This window comes from Humulus lupulus, chromosome 6 (assembly GCF_963169125.1).
Source record: "Humulus lupulus chromosome 6, drHumLupu1.1, whole genome shotgun sequence".
Classification (NCBI taxonomy): Eukaryota; Viridiplantae; Streptophyta; class Magnoliopsida; order Rosales; family Cannabaceae; genus Humulus; species Humulus lupulus.
The window spans coordinates 172,815,712-172,826,868 of record NC_084798.1 but is presented as its reverse complement, the minus strand read 5'-3'; the positions used below and the strand labels follow the sequence as shown (position 1 = coordinate 172,826,868).

The 11,157-nt window shown below is 37.7% G+C and overlaps 1 non-coding gene across 1 annotated transcript; it reads right to left on the bottom strand.

The window, feature by feature from the left end:
- Positions 1-10,668: 10,668 nt before the first annotated feature.
- LOC133787497 (small nucleolar RNA R71) lies at positions 10,669-10,775 on the bottom strand. Its single transcript, XR_009872516.1, has one exon. It is a non-coding gene; the product is annotated as a small nucleolar RNA R71 (small nucleolar RNA).
- Between the last annotated feature and the right edge of the window lie 382 nt (positions 10,776-11,157).

Genomic DNA, 11,157 nt, shown 5'->3' with positions numbered 1-11,157 from the left:
CGAGGAAGGCTGAGAGCTAGGGGTTGATGTCCTAACCGAACGGCTGTACTGCTGCTGTTTGGTTTGAGGCATTTCCCTGAAGTTCGCCTCTTGATGGTGCGTTGAAGGGGTGGAGTTGGCTGCAGGGAGTCTACTCGAACGGCTATGCCTGGATCGATTACTCCGGCGAGACTTAGGAGCCTCGCCTTGCCTCTCTCCAACGTTACCGTTGGTTGTGAGAGGGGGTAGTCGACACAGAATATCCTGGATTTGCTGACCAGCTGCTGCTAGCTGGCTCCTCAGCTGAGCATTCTCCATCTCCACCGCAGTGTAATAACATGGATTCGGATTAGGCGGCCGGGGCGCCGAACTACCAGTGTCGTCTTGGCCGGCCGGCTGCTTTCCTGGCCTTTGCTGGACTTCAGGAACTTGCTCATCAGGGAGGGCAACATGGCGGGCCTCCTGCCCATCATGCTGTTCTGTCTCGTTGCCATGTTTGGATCGAGTGGTCACCATAGTTGTATGTTTGTGGTAGTACTAATCGGACTTGCTCTCAATGAAAGCACCAAACTGTTGACGCGGTTCTTCGGCAACAGATAATTAAGAGAAGAAGAGAAAGAGATTAGTACTTAAAATTAGAACCGTCGCAGATATGAAATCTTTGTGGAAAGAACTAGGTGACTCCAGACACGTTTTTAAGTGGTTCGAAGGTTAAAATCCTTCTACTCCACTAGTCAATATTATTGATCTTTTCTGGGTAATTGGTTTACAAAGTATATAGTTCTTACAAGACTATTTTTCCAACCCCTATCAACTCCCAGGGTATCCCTATTTATAGGAGAAGGCACCTGGAAGTTGGTAGGGAGGTCATCTCGTGACCTTACCATCTGTCATATCAATTCTGTGATATTCATGATTAATTCCTAAACCTGACACACAAGTGTGGTCTAATCAGTATGGAAGGAGATATTGGGCCGCACGGCCCAACTCATCCGTGGGTGTCTGAATACGCACGTTCCTGCTGCGTGTCCGAGAAGTCAGGGGGATATCGGACACGTGATGGCAGGATTATGCACGTTTATCTTGCGTGTTGACTTCCCATAGGGTCAGAGCTTCCTGAGAAGCTCGTCACTGGAACAATCCATAACCCGAGCTTATCCGTCCGTGGTCGCCGGATGTTATTCCCAGCTCCTGGTGCAACAAGTGCGAGCTGGAAAAGGCCCGTCCTGGAAATAGAGCCTCTGGCCTGTGGGAACCTCAGACTAAACATAATTTAGTCCGAGGCTCGTCCTGCTAAACAGCCCGTGGGAAAACCAGGGCGTACAATATCCATATAACACATACAAATAGATCAGGGATTACCTCTTGTAGCCTATCAAGTGTCCTTGAGTCTTTTTATATAAATCAACGATCTTTCTATCTAGTGTTCTGAGATCTCACACCCTAATCTTCCAGACCAATCCTCAAATACGCAAGGACAAGTGTGGACATGTAGGATTTAAAAGGTTGATTTATGTGACTCTCTAGATGTACTCAACACATGAGATCTAGAGAGTTTTTGACAGAGAGAATGTTTAGAAAAGTTTTCAGGTTTAGAGAAAACTATCACTTTTTTTAGAGAGAGAGTCTGATTATTCATCCTTTTTTAATATCACGTATATGGTATTTATTTAGATATTTAATCTAATTAAATAATCTTTATTTAATTAAAATATAATTTAAATTAAAACTGATTAGATATTTTCATTTAATTATCTATTTAAATCATATTTAAAAAGAATAATTAAATAATTGATTAAATAAATTTATTTTAAATTCAAAATTCAAAACCCAGGGATAAAAATCTCTGATGCTAGGTGCCACACACTGTACTGTACAGTATGTGCCGCCCAGCCCTATTAGGGTTGCCCTAATGTTCTCATTTGTTTATTTAATCAACTTTTAAGACAAGATATTTATTCCAACATAAATATCATTTAATACAAAGTTAACTTTATCTCAAAATAACAGTTTTAAATTAAATAAATAAATATCAAATTATAAATAAGATATTTATTATTATCTCTCTTTATATTAATCCAAATAATATTAATATTAATTTTAACCTATAGTTTTTCAAAATAAAAACTATATAGTTAAATAATTAATTAATTCACAATTAATCAATTACCCATAATTATTTCCTTGCCCTGGAAAATTAATTCATTTGCAATTTAGTTCTTTCTTTTAACAAATCTTTCTTTTGACATCATTACCCATGATAGCGTAGGACAAAGGTGATATAAGGATCATGGACCTATAATACGAAGCTCCAATAAACCAGATTATTAATTAAATTATTTAATCTAATAATATTATTTATTAATTCTATGATTACTCCACTATAAATATGGAATTGCACTCTAAGTATTTATAGAATTATATTTACAGAGTGTTCTCTAGTAGTCCATTGATATAATCAATATATGTAATTATGTCCTCCATTATTGGTTCGTTAATTAGAGCTGGTCAAAATTAACATTTTACTCTTCTAATTACCTCTTGATCCTTAAGTTCCATTAATTCACTAACGAATAATTAATCTATAATATAATTATAGATTTGAGCTCAATAAATATTCAGTTACAAAATCAACCCTTAAGGGAACCAATATTCAATCCGTTAGGAAAGCATGAATTCCAATATTGTAATTCATGTTCCCAGCCATCCATGATATTTAATTTCCAAAACAAAAGTCATTAGCCTCATTATTCTAAGAGACCTTAATGAGTGAATCAAAAGATCCAATAAACATAAACAGGAGTTCATGAATACTCAGGATTTAGATTGATCTATAAATGATCATTTATTATGACAAGAATTAAATATTTACGTCAAATGGCAAGTTTATAAAGATAATTAATTCTCATCGGTCCAGTCATATATAATCTCTATTATATACAAAATATTTACTAAGATGTCTATCCACATCAGTAATCTGAATCTAGATTACTTACATCTCGTATGCTTATCAAATCGTACTAGTAACAATTTATTAAAGATTCATTACTTTAATATGTTACTGACTATTTTATTCATTATGTATGATATTAATTCTCTCGTACTAATACAAGATCATATTCTCATGAATAAATATGAAATTTTTCTTGATATTATTATATAATTAATTCAAACAATAATTATATCATTCAAATATAATAAAATTGTACTTTTATTTAAAACTAATAAAATGTTTTACATGCTTTTAGGGCATTAATCCTAACAATCTTCCACTTACCCTCAAAGCAAGTGAGGCATTTCCCTTAATCTCATATTGCGCACGTGACCCATGAACAACTTTGCAGGAAGTGTCTTGGTTAACGGGCCAGCCAGGTTTAATTTTGATGTTATCTTCATAATAGTCACATCACATCGGTGTACAATCTCTCTTACCATATGGTATTTCCTTTCTATATGCTTCCCTCTCTTGTGGTTTCTCGATTCTTTGGAATTAGCTACTGCTCCACTATTGTCACAATACATGATTAGTGGTTTATCCATATCTGGGACAACTTCCAGATCAATGTAGAACTTCCTCGACCAAATCGCTTCCTTAGCTGCTTCATAAGTCGCTATGTATTCGGCTTCCATGGTTGAATCAGCTACGCGGGATTGCCTAATGCTCCCCCAAACAAAAGCTCCTCCACCAAGAGTGAACAGTGACCCAGATGTCGATTTTTGACTGTCTTTGTCTAAATGGAAATTAGAATCAGTGTATCTAGTAGGGTTTAGTTCACCCCCTGAATATACCAGCATATAGTCTCTCATTCTCCTAAGATACTTGAGAATGTGCTTTACTGCAATCTAGTGTTCCAAACCAAGATTCGATTGATAACGACTTACAATCCCAACTGCATAACATATGTCGAGCCTAGTACACAACATAGCATACATTAGACTCCCAACTGCTGAAGCATATGGATACTTTCTCATATCCTCTTCCTCCTGAGGTGTCTTGGGACATTGTTCCTTGGAGAGACAATTCCATGTGTAGTCGGTAATTGACCTTTCTTGGAATTCTCCATAGAGAATCTTTCAAGCACCTTATATATATAATTAGCATGAGAAAGTGTCAAGAGCATGTTCTTCCTATCCCTTAGGATTTGGATTCCCAGAACATAACTCTCCTCGCCCAAATCTTTCATTTGGAACTTTTCAGCTAACCACTTCTTTACATTTGACAATGTCTCTACATTGTTCCCAATGAACAAAATGTCATCAACGTAAAGAACTAAGAAAACTAACTCTTTTCTTTGATGTATTTATACACACATTCTTTGTCGACATTCTGTTTGAAGCCATATGTTTTAATTGTTTCATCAAAAGTGATATTCCAAGATCTTAATACTTGCTTTAATCTATAAATGGATTTCGGCAACTTGCACACATGTTGATCTTCCCCTTTCTTTATGAACCCTTCTGGTTGTACCATATAGATACTTTCATCAAGATAGCCATTCAGAAATGTTGTCTTGACATCCATTTTCCATATCTCATAATCATTGGCAGCCGCTATGGATAAGAGGATACGAATGGATTTGAGCATGGCCACAGGAGAAAATGTTTCTTCATAATCAACACCTTCTCTCTAAGTGTAACCTTTGGCTACAAGCCTCGCTTTGAAAGCCTCTACTTTCCCCTCTACCCCTCTTTTCTTCTTGTATATCCACTTACACCCTATGGGCCTGGCATCTTTAGGTGGATCCACAAGTTCCCAGACAGAATTGGAATACATAGATTCCATTTCTTGGTTCATGGATTCTTGCCACTTCTCCTTTTTTGGATCATCCATTGCCTCTTTAAATGTTAATGGATCGTCCTTGTTTGTATCAGAAACAAGGACATGTGCCTCTTGTTCATAGTGAACATGTTGTCTCACAATCCTCCCACTACGACGTTGCACCAGGGTTTCTTTTTCAGAAATCATGGTTTCCTCGATTTTTCGTTTATCATTTAATGATGAAGATGATTGTGATGGAATCTTATCAGCTGTGAGTTCCTCCAATACTACCTTGCTCCGAGGTTTATAGTTATTCATATAGTCATGTTCAAGGAATGTCACATTTGTGGAAACAAATACCTTTTGATCCTTGTGACTAAAGAAATAACCACCTCTTGTTTCTGGAGCGTAGCCAACAAAAATGCACACTTTCGACCTTGATTCAAGTTTCCCTGATTTAGGTCTAAGAACATGAGTAGGACAGCCCCAAATGCGGAAATTGTGCAAATTAGGTTTGTTTCCATTCCACAGTTCCAGTGGTGTTTTGTTAATGGTCTTAGATGGGGCTACATTCAAAATGTACGTCTTCGTTTGAAGTGCATATCCCCAGAATGAGAGAGGAAGTGAAGAATAGCTTAACATAGACCTGACCATATCCAACAAGGTCCTGTTTCTTCTTTCAGAAACACCATTTTGTTGTGGCGTTCCTAGTGCTGTGAGTTGGGATAGAATACCATGCTCTAGCAAGAAATCTTTGAATTCTAAATCCAAATATTCTCCACCTCGATCAGATCGAAGTGTCTTTAGAGTCTTACCTAACTGCTTGTCAGCCTCAACTTTGAATTCTTCAAACTTACCAAAGGTTTCAAATTTCCTAAGCATTAGGTAAGTATGACCATATCTTGAGTAATCATCAATAAAAGTGAAGAAATACTCGTACCCACCTCTTGTTTGTACATCAATTGGACCACAGACATCAATGTGTGCAAGCTCCAAAGGTTCTTTGGCTCTATTGCCTTTCACTGAGAAATGACGTTTGGTCATGTTTCCTTCTAGACAAGATTCACAAACCGGAAGAGTTCCAACTCTTAGTTCTCTCAAAGGTCCATCTTTTTTTAATCGGTTTATCCTATCTAGACCTATATGACCAAGTCTAAGATGCCAAAGATATGTGTCATCCTCGTTTGAAACTTTTTGGCTTTTGTTATCATGCGGTTTTGCTACTTTAAATAATTCTGAATTATTGAGCGCTCGTTCATTTTAATGAAAGCGATAAAGTCCAAATATTCGATTGCATGTTTAAAGAAAAAATTAAGAATAATCAAATTATAAATAAAATATTCTAAAGTCTTTACATGCAATAAAATTCCAAATTAACTAAAAAAATGAACTAAACATTGTTCACACAACAATAAAGTTTTCTTTTAATAAAACTAGAGAATTTTAAATAAATGGACTTTCTTTAACGCTTTCTTGAACTAGACACTTTTCCTCTTTTCCACTTCATGATCTTTATCAACAACCTTCTTGAACTGTTAGATTCATCCATCTACACAGAAGAATAAACATCGTTAGTGGACCCTGAGTTAAGAACTCAGAATGACAAATCTATTTCCACTTAGTTATAAGAACAAATAAATCATATTTACCTTTCTTATTCTTCATAAATTCAGCAATTATTTCACGCTTGGTCGATAGGATTTCATTCTCATAAAATCACTTATCATATATGTATTCATACGTAGCATGGATGGCCTCCCATATATCCTATGCAAATTTAAGGCTTTGTAGAGTATTTTTGGTCTCTATATTCTGTAGCGTCCCAGAATTTTACTTAGCTAGATAGTAGTAGTAGTAGTAGTAGTGATTAGCGAGTTTTAGACTTGTTTAGTGTGTCTACTTAGGAAGCATTTTAGAGGTTTAGGATTGTTTTATTCTATTTTACGTTTGTTTTGTGTTGTTTTTGTTTATTTTCAGGTTTTGAAGGATTGGGATGATTTAGAATGAAAAAGATGCCAAAAAGCACAAAAATTCGTAAAGCTGTCAAAAATGCCTTTTCTGAGAGAGTAGCGCGACCTCGCTACTGTAGAGAGCGACCGCGCTAGGTTGCTGGAAATTGAAATTCGACAGATTTTTAAATGAAGGGCATTTTGGTCCATTCACAAGGGCTAATTTAGGGTAACGAGTTCTGATGCGATTTAGGCAGTGTAAAAACGTGAATTAGAGGCTAGGGACAAAGTGGAGGTGAAAAGAAAAGAAGGAGAAGCTTGGAGCAAGCGTGGGCGATCTGTGACAATTCCCCATCTAGTTTCAATCTCTTTTTCTTTAAATTTTCTATGTTATTGTTTATGTTTAATTTGATTATGGATTTGAATATTGAGATTATGAGCTAAACTCCTACTTAGGGATTTGATGGATATTGACTGAGATTATTCCATGGATTAATGCTATTTGATTATTCCTTCTTCCTTGTTTATGTGATTTGTTCATTTTTGTGCTTAATACATGTTTGAGATTGATCACCTTAAGCATGATTCATGATCCTAATATGAAATCTGAAAAGTGAATATTAGGAATGCTCTAAATGAATAAACATAGGTTTTGATGTGAAACGAAAGTATTTGCATAGCTTGTGTGACTTTTAGATTACTGCTTAATGCGAATTGTTTTTTGTACTATCTCAGAGATGCAGTAGTTGACATGCAATTTAGTACCTTTATGATCTGAAAAGAGTTTATGTGATTTTATAATCTGTCATCACATAGGAGGAAGAAGAATAGTTGACTAGTATTAACAATTGGGTAATCAAAGCAATTGAAATCATATTCCTAATTTCACATCCATTGTTAAACCCTTTTTATTTATTGTTTTGCTTATTGTGTTTTCTGCATTATAATTTTAAAAATAAATTTTTATTGTTGCCAAATAGAAATATAAATCCAATTTGATTAGTACTTAGCTGCAATTCCCTTGGGTTCGACCTCACCTGTGTGAGTTACTACTTGTATGATACGTGCACTTGCGTGTAATAAAATATCGCAGCAAGTTTTTGGCGCCGTTGCCGGGGAATTGTTTAGTTGATATTACGTTAATTGGATTAAATTCTAATTTGGTTTTTTTTTCACTTTTTGCTAACTTATTTGTGTCAAATTCTTCTTATCTCATCTCAGGTACCATTGGTGTAACGACCTAAATTTGCTAATAAGGCTTGGAGCCTTGATTAGTGTGCCTGGAGGGCAAGAATTGTTATATTACATTAATTTATGTGAATGTAATGAATATGTGATTAGTATGCATGTTTAGGTGAAATAAATATGCATGTGGACCCCGTTTGTATGATAGGGGTAAATTGGTAATTTTAGCCCGCTGTGGGCATATATGTGATAATTGTATTATGTGATTTGTACCACGTGAGGGTGGTGTTATTATTGTGATGCACGTGCCGAGACGGTCCTAGAGAGCTAGTTAACTCAAAAGTCACAACGGGATTTTATACCCGGCTCGGGAGGAGCCTTGGGGTATCTTGGGGAATTTTGTGAGTTGAGTTGAGAACTAGTGGTTATAGTTATTGGTGATTGAGTAACCTGGGTAACCATTTTTAACTGCTGTGAGTAACAAGTTTAGATGGAAAATGGTAGAATTGAAATAGAAGTGAATGGACTAGAGTGCCCTTGAGGGTTTAGTTAGGAAATGAGTATTAGGAGGGGTAATATGGTCATTTGGCAGGGGGTTTAGACAATGTTCAGCTGGGTTAAAGGGGTACACGGTTTAGGCTTGGTCATATTTTGGTTTTTGTTAAAAAAATAGAGAGAAGAAAAGCTAGAGGGAAAAGCTAGGGCAAGAAGAAGAAGAAGAGGAGTTGAAGGAGCTGAAATTTGGAGACTTAGGAGATGAATCAAGGAAGCTTAGGGTTGGATTCTTCATTCAAGGTAAGGATTCTATGTAAATTTAAGACTTGTTTCTGTTTTGGTTTAAGAAATTGAAGCATGGTTTAAGTTTTGAGCTACGGGTTTAAATTTTCTGAAGTTGAAATCAAAGGTGTGGATTTTTGGGTGTGATTGTGTTTTGATCTTGATACTAGTGTTTATGGGTTGTTAGATGGTTCATTTGAAGTTTTAAATTGATCTTGGGGTTTAGGTAATTGTTTGGGATGATTTGGAGGGGTTTTAGCTCGAGAAAAATGCAAGAGAAAACCCAGAAATCTGGGTTCGCGAAGGAGCGCCGCGGCGCGAGGTTGCATCAGGATTTGGGGCTAGCCGCTGGGCGCCGTGGCCCTTGAGGGGAGTGCCGTGGCCCTAGGCCATTTTGACAGGAAAAATTTGGGTTTTTAGGGCTTTTGCCCGGGGACTCGGGGGACGGTTCCAATGTATTGTTTTAAGGAATTAGAGGTCCCGAGAGTGCGGGATTGGTCCCGGGAAGTGGTTTTGGGTTGGTTAGTATTAAAAAGTGTTTTATGTGTGTTGTGACTAGGATTTCGGAGAGGCTCGTGCTAGAGGACCGTGCTTGTGGCCTTGGTGCATCGGAAAGCTCGGGATAAAGGTAAGAAAACTGTAGCACCCGTAGGACAGGGCATGGACCCATAGTATTAATGCAGGGCACGACCCTAAACTGTATTATATGTTATGGTATAGTTTTGATTGAATTGATATATGTTTGAATGTTATTTGAATTATACTATATGTGATTATATTAGCGAGAATGGCAGAGGTGCCGAGAACGGTTAATGAGCCGAGAACGGCAGCGGGGCCGGAAGTAACACTTAGCACATGGGATGCTTATAGTCAGGGTAGGACCCAGTGGATAAATGGGATATCCTTACGGTGAGGACCGAAACCCCAGGCTTTGGTAAGGCTTCTGGGGCGGCATGGCCGTGTTTGCTTAGTTTGATGGCTGACCTATTTATCTGTGGATTACCGAATATGTTAACTATATAATTTGCACATGTTATGAACTGTATGAGTTTTCTTGATGGGCTTCGGCTCACGGGTGCTCTGTGTTGCAGGTAAGGGAAAAGAATGAGTCAACCAGCCATGAGTACGGAGAGCATGAAGCAACGCGTACATGTTTGGCCTGCCCGACTGCTTTGGTTGGGGGCTTTTTCCTAAAGGGCTGTATTAACCTGTAATTTGATAGTCAATCAACTGTAAACTTATTTTAAGTTGTAAAACATTTTGTAAACCTGATTTGTGGGATCCCAAATAATAGGAACTTGAAGTTTTCAATAAAGTAAAGCATTTTCAAAAGATTACAGCCTTAACTTTTGCTTAGTCACACTTTTGTTTTAAAAACCTCGGTTAGCGAGTTAATTGCACAGAGTTTTGATTTAAAACCCACCTAGTAACGGCTCTAAGGAAGTAGGACGTTACAATTGGTTTATGCGACGTCAAGGACCAGCTGTAAGAGTGCCTGTTGATCCTGAGATAGAGAAGACTTGCCAGCAGAACAGAAGAAACAAAAGGTTGGAAAGAGTTGTACACAGGATTGAGCAAGAGGAAGTTATGGCCAACTACGGTAATAATGGGGGTGCCGTAGAAGACCCAGCTAATGGTCAGAATCCACCCGACTGTAGCTTGAGGGACTATGTGTTGCCAACAATGACAAGGGTCCAGTCTTGTATAAGACCACCCACCGTAGATGCAAATAATTTTGAAATAAAGCCAGCCATACTTCAGATGGTTCAATCCACAGTCCAGTTTGGGGGACTACCCACTGAAGACCCAAACATGCATCTCTCTAACTTCATGGAGCTCTGTCAGACATTTAAGATGAATGGAGTTAGTGATGATGCTATCAGACTTAGATTATTCCCATTTTCTCTGAGGGAGCGAGCTAAGAGTTGGTTGGTATCTTTGCCACCTAACTCAATCAATACATGGAATGATCTAGCACTGAAGTTCCTCTCCAAGTTTTTCCCTCCAGCTAAAGCAGCTAAGTTGAGAGGAGAGATCAATAATTTTTCTCAGTTGGATAATGAGTCTCTTTATGAAGCTTGGGAGAGATTCAAAGAATTGATAAGAAAGTGCTCGCATCACGGAATAGAGAAATGAATGCTAGTCCATAATTTTTATAATGGGTTGTTTGGTACTACTCGCACACTCATTGATGCAGCAGCTGGTGGCGCGTTTATGAGAAAGAGCGCCAATGAGGCATATGACTTGTTGGAAGAAATGGCCATGAATAATCAGTAGTGGCCAAGTGAAAGAAGCTCTTCAAGGAAAGTGGCTGGTATGTATGAAGTGGATGCAATTTCGAAATTGACTGCTCAAGTTGAGGCCTTGACTAAGCAATTGCAAGGCAATATAATAACAGCTCCAGTGCAACAGGCCCAGACTCTGTGTGAAATATGTGGGGGCCCTCATGCCTATGAACAGTGTCAGTATGCTGATGTAAATAACATGCCTATGGAGCAAGCTCAGGCT